Genomic DNA, 14,071 nt, shown 5'->3' on the forward strand with positions numbered 1-14,071 from the left:
AATATTAATAATTATTTTCTCCCAAGGGCATAAAAACCTCACTGTAAAATGTAGAAAGTGAGAAATAGTAAATGCATCCTTATCAGATCAAGATTCAATAAAAATTATATGTAATGAAGAGCCATGGAAAGATAGACTAAAACTTAATTGGAAACTAAATAATCTCATCCTAAAAAACAAATTGGCCAAGCAACAAATCATTGAAATAATCAATAATCTCATTTAAGAGAATGACAATAACGAGAGAATATACCAAAACTTATGGGATGCAGGCAAAGCAGTTCTTCGGGAAAATTTGGTATCTCTAAAGGCTCACATCAATAAAATAGAGAAAGAGGAGATCACTGAATTGGGCATTCAAATAAAAAATCTAATAAAAGAAAAAATTAAAAATCCCCAATTAAATATTAAATTAGAAATGCTGAAAATCAAAGGAGAGATTAATAAAATTGAAATTAAGAAAATTATTGAAATTAAGAAAACTATAAAATTAATCAATAAAACTAAGCTGCTTCTATGAAAAAATTACAGACTGAGTTACTTAATGAATCTTGATGCAAAAATCTTAAAATATTAGCAAGGAGATTACAAGGAGCACTATGAGCAGGTGGGATTTATACCTGGAGAACATTGTACACAGTAGTAGCAACATTGTGTGATGATCAACTGTGACAGACTTACCTCTTTTCAGCAATGCAGTGATCCAAGACAATTCCAAAGAACTCATGATGGAAAATGTTCTGTGGTTTCTGAATACAGATTGAACCATACCATTTCTACTTTTTTTTTCTTTTTTGAGGTTTTTCCATTTTGTTCTGAGTCTTCTTTCACAAGACTAATGCAGAAATATTTTAATGTGATTATATATATATATATATATATATATATATATATATATATATATATATATATATATAAAACCTATTAGTTTATACTTCCTTGCAATAAGCCCCAAGAATGTATAATACAGAAGAGTAATATTCAGATACTTCATTTTCCTAGAGCCATCATTACCTAAACTCCATCAAACATAAAAGTGGGAAGAAAAAGTAATAATAGTTCATGTTTCTGAAGAATTTTATGGTCTAAAAGAAAGTATTTCCTTTTCAGTAACCCCACATAGTAGATAGTGAAATTTTATCATGTCCATTTTATAGAAAAGGAAACTAAAATCTGTGAGGTGCTTTGTTTAAATATCATTAACTCCAATTTTATACATGAGGAAACTGGTTTCCAGAGACATTAAAAGACCTTCCTATAATCATGGAATTAATAAGTGTAGGAACTAGAACTTGTTTTCATGTCCAATGTTCTTTGTTTATATATATATATTGCTGACTGCTGTACACAGGATTTTCTTTACCATACTCCCCAACACATATCTTGGGCTTTCTGTGCCAAGATGGCTGAGTAAGGATTAAATTTTATTAAATTGGGCTGAATAAATAGGTGATAGAGACATACCTTTAGTATCATATCTGCGATATACATATCATTTGCATAAAATATATCATGTTTCTTCTTTTAAGAGTAGAAGATGTGTCAGATCTACGTCTAGCCATTTATCATCTATCTTTCTATCTATGTCCTAGTATTTGTTTGTAACAATGCTTCAATTTGAATACAGCTTGCTTGTATAATTGTCAAGGTTATTTTGGACTTTGTATTTGTTGTCTGTCAATTGGTTGATAATATAGAACTTTGACTATATAATTACATTTGAATATTTTTTCTATGCATTCAGTAAGTGCTAGCTAAAAATTTGCAGTGCTATATTTTATAGTTCTTATAATTTCTTTTCAAAAGCTGCAAGTATCTTTAAGTTTGTGCTCTTTAAGAATGAGTTTTCTGTGGTCCTTCATAGCAATAAACAACTTTTACGTCAATATTTTGAGTCTTTCCATTTTCTCTGAATGAATCTGCATGACATCCATTTTTTCAACATTTCTTTCTTGGTACGTTCCTGGTTGAATTACTATGGTTTTCATCCATCAAAGAGCATTTGGTTACATTCTTGCATCTTAGCCATTTTATCAACTCCTTAAGTTGATAAACTGGTTTGAATTACCTCAGATTCAGTGGTAAATATAGATTGTCAGATTATACTATTGCTCTGTGAGGTCTTGGTTGTTCAGAAGGTATTTCTTTAATTTTCTTTTAACCTTGTGATCAAGTAGAATAAGATTACCACTACTATTATTATTTTACATCATAAAAATATATACTATATTTTATTTTTATGTTCTTAATATGGCAAATATTTCTTTCAAACATTTTAATTTATTCCAAAATGAAAAATAGCTCATCTCCTGCCTATTCAAGTCTAGGTCTAGTAAACTGGCAATGTGTAAGGCCTGTCAAATTAATATGGAGTGATGGACAGAATCAAATGAGGGCCCAAAAAACTATATGCCCTAATTTGGTTCTCTGTGTGTATGTTTAATGGAAATGGATATTGCATTTTGTCAAATACTTTCTGCATCTCTTGTTATAATCATAAGTTTTTTTGTTATTGATTTGGTCAATTATACATGCTTTTCCCTAATATTGCTGCCACCTCCAAGTCCCATAACAGCTGCACCTTCTACCTTACCTCACTTCTGGACATCACCCACCTCAGTGTCCATAAAGTTATCTTTCTGACGTCCTAAGTAGTCTCCTCTGGAAAAACAAACAAACAAATGCCTCACTGACATTTGTTGGTTGTTCCACTTATAATCTTATTTGATATATTTTTTTTTTACATTATGAGATATTTTATTTTTTCCGTTACATGTAAAGATAGTTCTCAACTTTTGTTTATACATGCTTTAAAATTTCAGATTTTTCTCCCTCCCTCCCTCCCCTCCCTCCCCCCTCCCCTAGACAGCAGGTAATCTGATATAGGTTATATCTATATATCTCTATACATATACATATAGATATATATACACACACATATATATACACATAATAACATTAATCCTATTTCTGCATTAATCCTGTTACAAGAGAAAGAATCAGAGCAGTGATGCAAAACCTCAAAATAGAAAAAAAAAAAAAACAACAGCACCCAAAACAAAAGAAATAATATGGTTCAATCAGCATCTATACTCCACAGTTCTTTCTTTCTTTTTTTTTCTTGGATTTGGAGATCCTCTTCTATCATGAGTTCCCTGGAACTCTTCTGTACCATTGCATTGGTGAGAAGAATATAGTCCATCACAGTAGGTCAACACTCAATGTTGATGATACTGTGTACAATGTTCTTCTGGTTCTGCTCATCTCACTCATCATCAGCTCACGTAAGACCCTCCAGGTTTCTCTGAACTCTTCCTGCTCATCATTTCTTACAGCACAATAGTATTCCATTGTATTCATATACCACAACTTGTCCAGCCATTCCCCAATTGATGGGCACCCCCTCAACTTCCAATTCCTTGCTACCACGTAAAGAGCAGCTATAAATATTTTTGTACATGTGGGTCCCTTTCCCCCTTCCATGATTTCTTTGGGCAAAAGACCTAAAAGTGGGATTGCTGGGTCAAAGGGTATGCACAGCTTTATCGCCCTTTGGGCATAATTCCAAATTGCTCTCCAGAATGGTTGGATCAGCTCACAGCTCCACCAACAATGCATTAGTGTTCCAATTTTCCCACAGCCTCTCCAACATTTATTATCTTCCTTTTTTGTCATTTTAGCCAATCTGATAGGTGTCAGGTGGTACCTCAGAGTTGTTTTAATTTGCATCTCTCTAATCATTAGAGATTTAGAGCATTTTTTCATATGGGAATAGATAGCTTTGGTTTCTTCATCAGAAAACTGCCTGTTCATATCCTTTGACCATTTCTCAATTGGGGAATTATTTGATATTTTTACAAAAAAAAATTTTAAAAGGGAATGCTCAGGGTACTCAGGAGAAAAAAAATTCCATTTACTTCTATAATGTTTCCATTATGAAAAAAAAATTGAGAGAAAGGGCTTTGCAGACATTTGAATGAGATATGGGAATTTTAGTAAAATAAGAATTCAATATGAATTAAAAGTATGATTTGGCAGGGGCAGCTAGTTGGCGTAGTGCATAAAGCACCTGCCCTGGATTCAGGAGTACCTGAGTTCAAATCTGGCCTCAGACACTTGACACAACTAACTGTCTGACCCTAGGCAAGTCACTTAACCTTCATTGCCCTGCAAAGAAAAAAAAAGTATGATTTGGCAGCTAATAAAGCTAAGGTACATTGAATGAGTCCCCCAACCTGGGAACAGATGAAATTTCTACTAATTGACCTATAGTTAGACTAACTGGAGCATTATTTTCAGTTTTAGCCACCACATTTTATAGAGGATACATTTTTAATCTCTTATAGCTATTAAAGGAATATAATTGGGATGATGAAATATCTAAAATCAGATGGATTATCTAGTCCATCCACAGACATTTATTAAGCACTTATTATGATCCAGGAACTATCTTAAGTACTGGGAATAAAAAACAGAAAAAATAAATACAGGCCCTACTCTCAGGGTTCTTATATTTCAATGGGGGAAGAAATAAGACAACATATAAAAAGGAATTAAAAACATAAGGGAAGACAAAGTGAGTGTGTGTGTGTGTGTGTGTGTGTGTGTGTGTGTGTGTGTGTGTCGAGACGGGGGAGGGAGTATGGTAAAGAAAATCCTATGTACATTAGTCAGCAATGCAGCCTGGAGGGAGAAGAAGGTGAGGATTGTTATAAATATTTGGTGTTATGCAGTCTGTAGAATCGAAATATAGGGGAAGGCAGTCCAATAACTTTCTTCAAGTAGTTTAAAGGATTACCATGTGTAAGATAGATAAGGTGAGTTCTGGTTGCCCTGAGGAGCAATAAGTGGAAATTTCAAATAGTAAATTGCATAGACTTCACATAAACCCATTTGGGGTTTGAGGAGACAGACTACTGAACAATTAGAAATATATCAAAGTAGAAAGCATTGCCTCAAGTGTTTGTTGGCTAGTTACTTTTGGACATTTTAAAACAATAGCTAGATGACAACTTATGCCTCGTCGAGAAGGTTTTGTGTTATTGTTCTTCAGGTGAACATTGAATAAGATGTTCTCTAAGGTCTTTTCCAACTCTAAAATGTTGTGATATTGTGATTCTGATATTCTTCATTTACTTATAAGTGTATCCATTTATGTCATGACAGTTCGGATGTACAGTGGATAAAGGACTGGAATCAGAAAGAACTGAGTTCAAATCCAAATTCAGGCACTCAGATCCTGGGCAAATTGCTTAACCTCTGTCTGCTTCTGTTTCCTCAAATGTAAAATGGGAGTAATAATAGCATATGCCTCCTAGGGTTGAAGTGTTTTGCAAATCATAAAGTTCTACATTAAATGCATAAATGATGATGATAATGAAATATTTGCAAATTTCCTCCCAAAGTTTCAAAGATTTTATTAAAAAAAAACCTCACCTAAATACAATCACAGGAATGCAAATTTTAATGAAGCATGTAATGGTTATTTGAATAAAGATTGATTAAATATATAAATAATATTTTATCTTCAGAGTAATGTAAGATATTTGGTATGTTAGACATGAGTGCCTTTATTGATGTCAAAAATGACTCTTTGGTTAATTTAAAAGTGTCTAACATATGCTCATAAATTCTTTTTTTAATCTATCACAATACATCAAAATATATTGCTGTATCTCCTGTATAAAATGAATAGTGACAATTTTTTAAAAAATCAACACTATTCATGATATGTTAAACACCCCAGCAGAAAGCATTCACTGTGTAAACAAACATAAGGAAAGCAACAGGATCATTCAAATCCATTTTAACCAAACTGGCTTTTCAAATTACCACAGCAGGATTTTATTTCCCAGGAAGTGGTAAAAAGAGTAATTGTCAAGTCAATGAATAACAAAGATTTGTTTTCATAATAAATATTTTATAATGAATATTAATAAAAGCATCACCAAAAAAGTCATCCTCTTCATACCCCAGTTCCAAAGTCATTATTACTTGTTCCTGGGTCATAACTTGGATTTCTGAAGTACTGACTGGATTCCATCTGATCCAGCATGAATTTTCTTACTTTTTAGCAATAGGCATGGTATACTTGGTGTAGATTATTTGAAATGAAAAATGGATTTATTACAAATCCATAATTAGGCTAGGTGAGAATGAACCTGTGCCAGTCAAATTAATGAAATTCAAGCTTGTGCATGTAGAAATATACACTTGCTCCAAAAAAAATGATTACATGCTTACGACTGTATTGTTATCCTAGCAATGTCAATCTTGTGAGCTGATATTGATATAATTGTTGATTTCTTACAAGAAATTCTAACCAGGTTATTAAAAAGAAAAATGAAAGAAAAATGAAAATATCTCATCAGGCTTTTTTCCAGGAATGCAATATTCTTAACAAATGGCGGAATTTCATTTTGTTTATAACATTTAGAACATTTTAATTTTTAGGGGGCAGAATTCAAGTGGTATTACACAAGAACTATAATGGTGAGGACACAAAGATATTTTTAACTTGTGTTTTTGATGCAGACTGAATTTCTTTGTAAATAAGTATGAAGTCTATAATATAGTGATAACAAATAGTTCACAACAAAATTTTGAAATTTCAACTTTGGGAAGGAGTTAAATGATCTTTTTTACTCAATTTATAGGACATCCATTTATATGGTCTTTTAAGATTTATAATATACTTCCTTTGAAATAGCTCCAAGATACAGGCATGCAACTATAATATATTTAATAGATGAAAAAGCTGAGGCTCAAAGAAGATATGCCTTGTCTATAGTCACATGACTAAAAACTTCCAAAGCTAGAATTCCAACTGAACACATTGAGGAGTGAGGAGTGCACTTTGGATGTGATTTAATTTTCTTCCATTTTAATTAGTATATTATGATTAATAATAAACCCTAATTAAGAAATCCATTAAATCTCTAAAATTGTTGCATTATAGTTGGCATTAAATTTACTGAAGTTCTTAATGGTAAATTTATGCAGTGTATTTTAATATGCAAATTAAATACTTATTAATGTTAAGTAGAAACATTTGATGCACTGGACTCAATCAACATTAAGTTAGGATTCTATTCAATATCAATGTCTCTTGTCCACCACCCCACACCCCAAGGAATTCTCAATACCTGACAGTTGATTGCTTTAGAATGGGTATCTACAAATGATATGCCTATAACAGTAATGAATCTCTACCTGTGTCAATCAAACTACCATCAATGAACATTTATTAAGCACTTACTATGTTTCAGGTAATGTACTAGTTACTGCAACAGAATCCATATATATTCTCAAGGACTCCATCTCTATTCTCAGAGTTTACATTCTTTCAGGGAATAGATATGACCATGAATAAGTATATAAAGAATAAATATTTGTTTTCCCCCTTCTTCCTTCCTTCCTTCCTTCTTTCCTTCCTTCCTTCCTTCCTTCCTTCCTTCCTTCCTTCCTTCCTTCCTTCCTTCCTTCCTTCCTTCCTTCCTTCCTTCCTTCCTTCCTAACTTCCTTCCCTCCTTCTTGGCACAACATTATTAAAATAAAAATGTTTTACATGATTGTACATGTAGAGCCTCTATCAGATTGCTTACCATCTCAGGGAGGAAACAGGATGGAGGACATAGATATAATTTTGAACTCAAATCTTAAAATAATGTTAAAATTGTTTTCACATATAATTGGGGAAAATAAATTAATGTAGAAGAGATTTTTATTCAAATAAAGATTGTACTATATGATCTCTTTGATCACTTCCAAGTCTGAGACTACTATATCTACAAAAGGGAATTTGTGTGTGTGTGTTTAGAGAGAGAGAGAGACACAGAGAGACACAGAGATACAGAGAATGAGAAAATTTTGTAAATGGAAATTTCCAGATTTAAAGGAAAAGATTGAGCAATAAATTTTCCTAGTGCTAAAACAGATTGAGGATAGTTGATAAATAGGTCCTTTTATCAGCTGAGGCACAAATAGATTATGTTGTCTATTCAAATCATTGCTAGAACAATCTGATGGTACATGAGAACATAATTTGAAATAGTAATAAGATATTTGAGTATATTATTCTAATTTTTGTGGTCTTTCTGCAAGTAAAGGTAGGCTGGTAGAATAGATAAAGTCAACTTCCAAACAAATATTTGGCATAAAGTTCCACCTCTCAGTCCCAATGATGATGAGACCCTGAGAAAGTAACTTAGCTTCTTAGTGCTCTGGACAACTCATTAAGTATCTAATTTTCAGATAAGGAATCATACAGGGGTTTCTGTCATTCAGGTAGTTCCTAACATCAATGAAACCAAACAGGTAGTTCATATCGCTATTGTATAAATAACACTAGCTGAGTGATGGCAAGATCTAAATACAGTTAGCCTTCCATAGTGCCCCCAAAATGGATGCTTTCAAAGCTTAATGATCAAACCTGTGAATTATGTAAACTGAATCCCTGCCCCTATTTTCCCCTTTTGCTGTTTCTTTTTGACTGTATCATTGCTAACACCTGATAATGAAATGTAACATATTTACATTTACATATTTTACACATATGTGTTTATTATTAGCAGGCCTGGTCAAAAATATTTGACCCCAGAGAATGTTTAAATTAATTAATAAAATTAGGTTTGGGTTTGCTTTTTCCCCAAGAATTCCATTACTATGGATAAGTAAATGCTGGCATATCCAAAGACATTATTTTTTCTTTAATCATAAACATATTTTATTATTTTCTAGTTACATGTAGGGATAGTTTTCAACATTTGTTTCAATAAGATTTCTAGTTTCAAATTTTTCTCTCTCTCTACCCTCCCTCCCACCTTGCCAAGACAGTAAGCAATCTGATATAGGTTATATATGTACAATCACATTAAAAATATTTATGCATTTCACAGTCATGCTGGGAAAGAAGAATCAGAGCAAGAGGTAAAAACCTCAAAAAAAGTAGAAATAACATGGTTCAATCTGGATCTAGATTCCATAGTGTTTTTTTCTGGATTTGGAGAGCATTTTTCTTTATGAGTCCTCTGGAACTCTCTTGGACCATTGTATTGCTGAGAAGAGTCAAGTGTATCACAGATGATTAACACACAATGTTGTTGATACTGTGTACAATGTTCTCCTGGTTCTTCTCATCTCACTCAGCATTAGCTCATTTAAGTCCTTCCAGGTTTCTCTGAAATCAGCCTGCTCATCGTTTCTTACAACACAATAGTATTCCAATACATTCATATTCCACAAGTTGTTCAGCCATTCCCCAATTAATGGGCATTCCCTTAATTTCCAATTCCTTGCCACCACAAAAAGAGCAGCTATAAATATTTTTGTCCATGTGGGTACTTTTCCTTTTTTATGATATCTTTGATAAAAAGAATTAATAATGCTATTGATGTGTCAAAGGGTATGCACAGCTTTATAGCACTTTAGGCATAGTTCCAAATTGCTCTCCAGAATGCTTGGATCAGTTCACAGCTCCACCAACAATGCATTAGTGTTCCAATTTTTCCACAACTTTTCCAACATTTATTATTTTCCTTTTTTGTTATATTAGCCAATCTGATAGGTGTCATGTAGTACATCAGAGTTCTTTTAATTTGTATTATTCTAATCAATAGTGATTTAGAGCATTTTTTTTCATTATGGTAATAGATAACTTTGATTTCTTCATCAGAAAACTGCCTATTAAAATCCTTTGACCATTTCTCAATTGGGGAATGACTTGGATTCTTATACATTTGATTTAGTTCCCTATATATTTTAGAAATGAGGCCTTTATCACAAGTCCTGGCTATAAAAATTGTTTCCCAGCTTTCTGCTTCCCTTCTAATTTTGGATACATTGTTTCTGTTTGTACAAAACCTTTTTAATTTAATGTAATCAAAATCATCCATTTTGCATTTCATAATATTCTCTATCTCTTGTTTGGTCATTAACTCTTCTCCTTTCCAAAGATCTGAAAGGTAAACTATTCCTTCCTCTCCTAATTTACCTATGGTTCACCTTTTATGTCTAAATCATGTACCAATTTTGACCTTATTTTAGTATAAGGTGTGAGATGTTGGTCGATGCCTAGTTTCTGCCATACTATCTTCCAATTTTCCCAGAAGTGTTTTCAAATACTGAGTTCCTATCCCTGAAGCTGGAGTCTTTGGGCTCATCAAACAGTACCTCACAAAAGTCATTTACTACTGTGTCTCCTGTGCCTCTCTATTTCTTAGCCAGTACCAAATAGTTTTGATGACTGCTGCTTTATAGTAAAGCTTCAGATTTGGCTTTTATTTTATATACAGTACATTTCACTATGCTTCAGTTCATGTAGGCCTTTCCAGGTTTTTCTGACAGCATCCTGTCCATCATAACTTTTATATAGTACCTTAAGCTTGAGAAAGCATTTCCTTCACAATAGCTCAGCAAGTTAGGTACCTTACATTTTGCCATTATAATCAATCATCATAGCTCTTTCCCTCCATCCTATTTCCTTCCCATGATATATACTATATTTTCTATCTCCTTTCACCTTATTTCTCAGAAGTGTATTGCTTATGACTGCCCCCTCTCCTACTCTGCCCTTCCTTCTTTCACCCTTCCCTCCTTATCCTCTTCCACTCCTACTTTCCTGTAGGGTTAAATAGATTACACTTCCCAATTGGGTTTGTATGTCATTCCCTCCTGGAGACCACTCTGATGAGATTAATGTCTTTGAGCTAATTCTGTGTTCTAAATTTTCTTTCTCCCTCCCTCCTCAACCCTCCCTATGAAACTAAGCAATTCAATATGTCATAAAGGTGCACTTATACAGAACATCTTCACCTTCCTCAAAAGTATTTTGCTTATTTCTGATCCTTCCCCCAATCTGCCCTTCCTTCCTTCCCCTCTCCCTCCCCCATCTCCTTCCCCTCCCACTTTCCCTTAGGGCAAAATAGATTACTGTACCCACTTGAGTATGTATGTTCTTCCTTCTTTGAGCCAATTCTGATGGTAGTAAGGTTCACTCACTTCCCTACTCCTTCCCCCTCTTCCCCTCCCCTCCATAAGTTTTTTACTTTTTTCCTTCATGTGAGTTACCTCTCCCCAGTCCAACTTTCCGCTTCCCCCCCCCACCCCAGTGCATTCCTCCTACCCCTCAACCCTATTGTAAAGATGTCATCATGGGATAGCTAGGTGGCACAGTAGACAAAGCACCAGCCCTGGACCCAGGAGGCCCGAGCACACATCCGGCCCCAGACATAATATACCTCACCTTGCCTACCCCCCCAAAACAAGGATAAACAAAAAAAACATGCTTTACAGTTTTCATCCCTTCATATTCAGTTTAGACCTGTGTCCTCTAAGTGTCTTCCTTTCAGCTGACCTAATAATGAGAAAGTTCTTATGAGTTAGAAGTATCATCTTCCCATGTAGAAATGTAAACAGTTTAATCTTTTAATATCCCTCATGATTTCTTTTTCCTGTTTACTTTTTTATGCTTCCATAGGATCTTATATTTTAAAGTCAAATTTTCTATTTCATTCATCACAAATGCCTGAAAGTCCTCTTTTTCACTGAAGTCCCATTTTCCCCATGAAAAATTATACTGTTTTGTTATACTCAGTTATGTGATTCTTGGCTGTGGTCCCAGTTCCTTTGCCCTCCGGAATAACATATTCCATTCCCTCCGGTCCTTTAATGTAGATGCTGCTAGATCTTGTTTTATCCTTATTGTAGCTCCACAGTATTTGAATCCCTTTTTTTCTAGCTTCTTGTAATATTTTCTCCTTGATGTGGGAGCTCTGGAATTTGGCTATAATATTTCTGGAGCTTTTACTTTTGGGATATCTTGAAGGATGTGATTGGTGGATTCTTTCATTTTCTGTTTTACCTTCTGCTTCTGGAATATCTGGGCAATTTTCCCTAACAATTTCTTGGAAACTGCTGTCTAAACTCTTAATTTGGTCATGGTTGTCAGGTAGCCCAGTAGCCCAGTGATTTTCGAATTATCTCTCCTGAATCTATTTTCTAGGTCAGCTGTTTTTCCAAGGAGATATTTCATATTGCCATATATATATATATATATATATATATATATGGCAATGAATATGAAATATATATATATATATATATTTCATTTGGATTTGCTTACTATGTCTTGGTGTCTCATAAAATGACTAGCTTCTATTTGTTCAATCCTAATTCTTAGGCAATTATTTTCTTTAGAAAGCTTTTTTATCTCCTTTTCCATTTGGCTTTCCAAGCTGTACTTTTTTCTCTTGACTCTGCTGCATCACTCTCATTTCTCTGTCCATTCTTTCCTCGACCTCTTTAAATGTTCCTTCTCTCTCTCCTACTTTTTTTTCAAAGTCCCTTTTAAGTGCTTCCATGGCCTGAGACCAATTTATTTATTTTTTTGAAGCTTAAATGTAGGGGCCCTGAAGTTGTTATCCTTTTCTGCGTGTGCACCTCGATATTCCTTGTTGCTAAAAAACTTTCTATAGTTCTCAACTGTGCTTGCACATCTTGCCATTTTTTACTTGACTTTTAACTCCCTCTTACAGTGGGATGCTACTTCCAAGCTACACTGTACCAAGCTTCAGAGGGTCCCAGGTGTTTTGATTTTAGGGAGGGCAGGTTTTTTCTCTCACCTAGCCTATTCTCTAATCTGAAGATAACCTCAAGCCAATGTGCTAATTATCAAGCCAGCAGAACTTTGTGTGCTGTGGTGGTTCTTAGCTTCTGATGAGTCTTTGACCCTCCCCCACCTGGTCTTCCTGCCTCTCAAGATTTCTTCCTGGTTTAATGCTGGGGTGGGATAGCCAAATTCTTCCTTAGGTCCTGAAGAAACCCCTGTATTCCCCCTCACCCCAGCCCTGGCCAACCATTCATCCTTCTCACCCAACTTTAAGCTTAGTTCCAGAAGATGTTAGTGCTGCAGCTAATTCAGAGGCACAGGGCTAAGTTCTTCCTTGCAACATGCCTGGGGTCTGTGTGGCATGATGGCAGGGTTGGACTCTACTCAGAGCACACCATGGGCCCCTCTAATCTGTCTTTGGCTGCAAAATAATCTCAGCCTGTCTTTTTGTGGGTTTGCTGATCCAGGGGATGTTTTATTGCTGTTTGGGGGGTAACTGTGTCAGGTACTCTATGGATTTAATGTCTTTCCTTCTCCATCTTGTTGCTGCCCCCTAGATTTTCAAGCTTCAGATTTGGTACAGCTAGCCCACCTTCCTGTGCATTTTTTCTTATTATTTCCCTTGATATTCTTGACCTTTTGTTTTAGCAGATAAATTTTGTTATTATTGTTTTTAGCTCTATAAAATATTTTTAGGTAATCTGATTGGTATGGCACTGAATAAGTAAATTAATTTAGGTAGAATTGTCATTTTTATTATATTAGTTTGGCTTATCCATGAGCAATTGATATCTTTCAAATTATTTAGATCTGATTTGTTTTGTGTGAAAAGTGTTTTGTAATTGTGTTCATAGAGTTCCTGGGTTTGTCTTTCCAAGTAGATCCCCAAGTATTGTGATGTTTAAAAGCTAGTTGTTATGTCTAAAATCTAATGTGTGGTCACCTTAAATTACAAGTGTACAGCACCAGTCTTTGGGCATTAAGTATTTATTAAAGTATATTAGGGGTCATTAAAGAGAACACATGGAGAAAGAAAAAAGCCTAGCTCCCTGATCCTCCTGCTCCTATTGCAACCTCCAACAGAAAGACTGATCCCCCATTCTCTCAAGCAGAAGCTCCCTGCAGGCCTGACCAGGTGTGGTCCCTACATACAGCTCCAAGTTAATTGACTGCTACCATTGATTGACATGACTTACAGGTGTTTCTATGAATAGATGTAACTTCCAGATGCTAGTCACATGCTTTCTCCTCAGGGTGGCGCTGCCCCAGTTCTCACAATGTCTTTAGGGACATTGTTTACCATTACTTTAAATGGAATTTCTCTATCTCTTGCTGCTGGACTTTGTTGGTCATGTATAGAAATGCTGATGATTTATGTGGGTTTATTTTATATCCTGCAACTTTGTTAAATTGTTAATGGTTTCACATAGTTTTTTTTAGTTGATCCTCTAGGGTAATCTAAGT

This window comes from Dromiciops gliroides, chromosome 3, assembly GCF_019393635.1.
Source record: "Dromiciops gliroides isolate mDroGli1 chromosome 3, mDroGli1.pri, whole genome shotgun sequence".
Classification (NCBI taxonomy): Eukaryota; Metazoa; Chordata; class Mammalia; order Microbiotheria; family Microbiotheriidae; genus Dromiciops; species Dromiciops gliroides.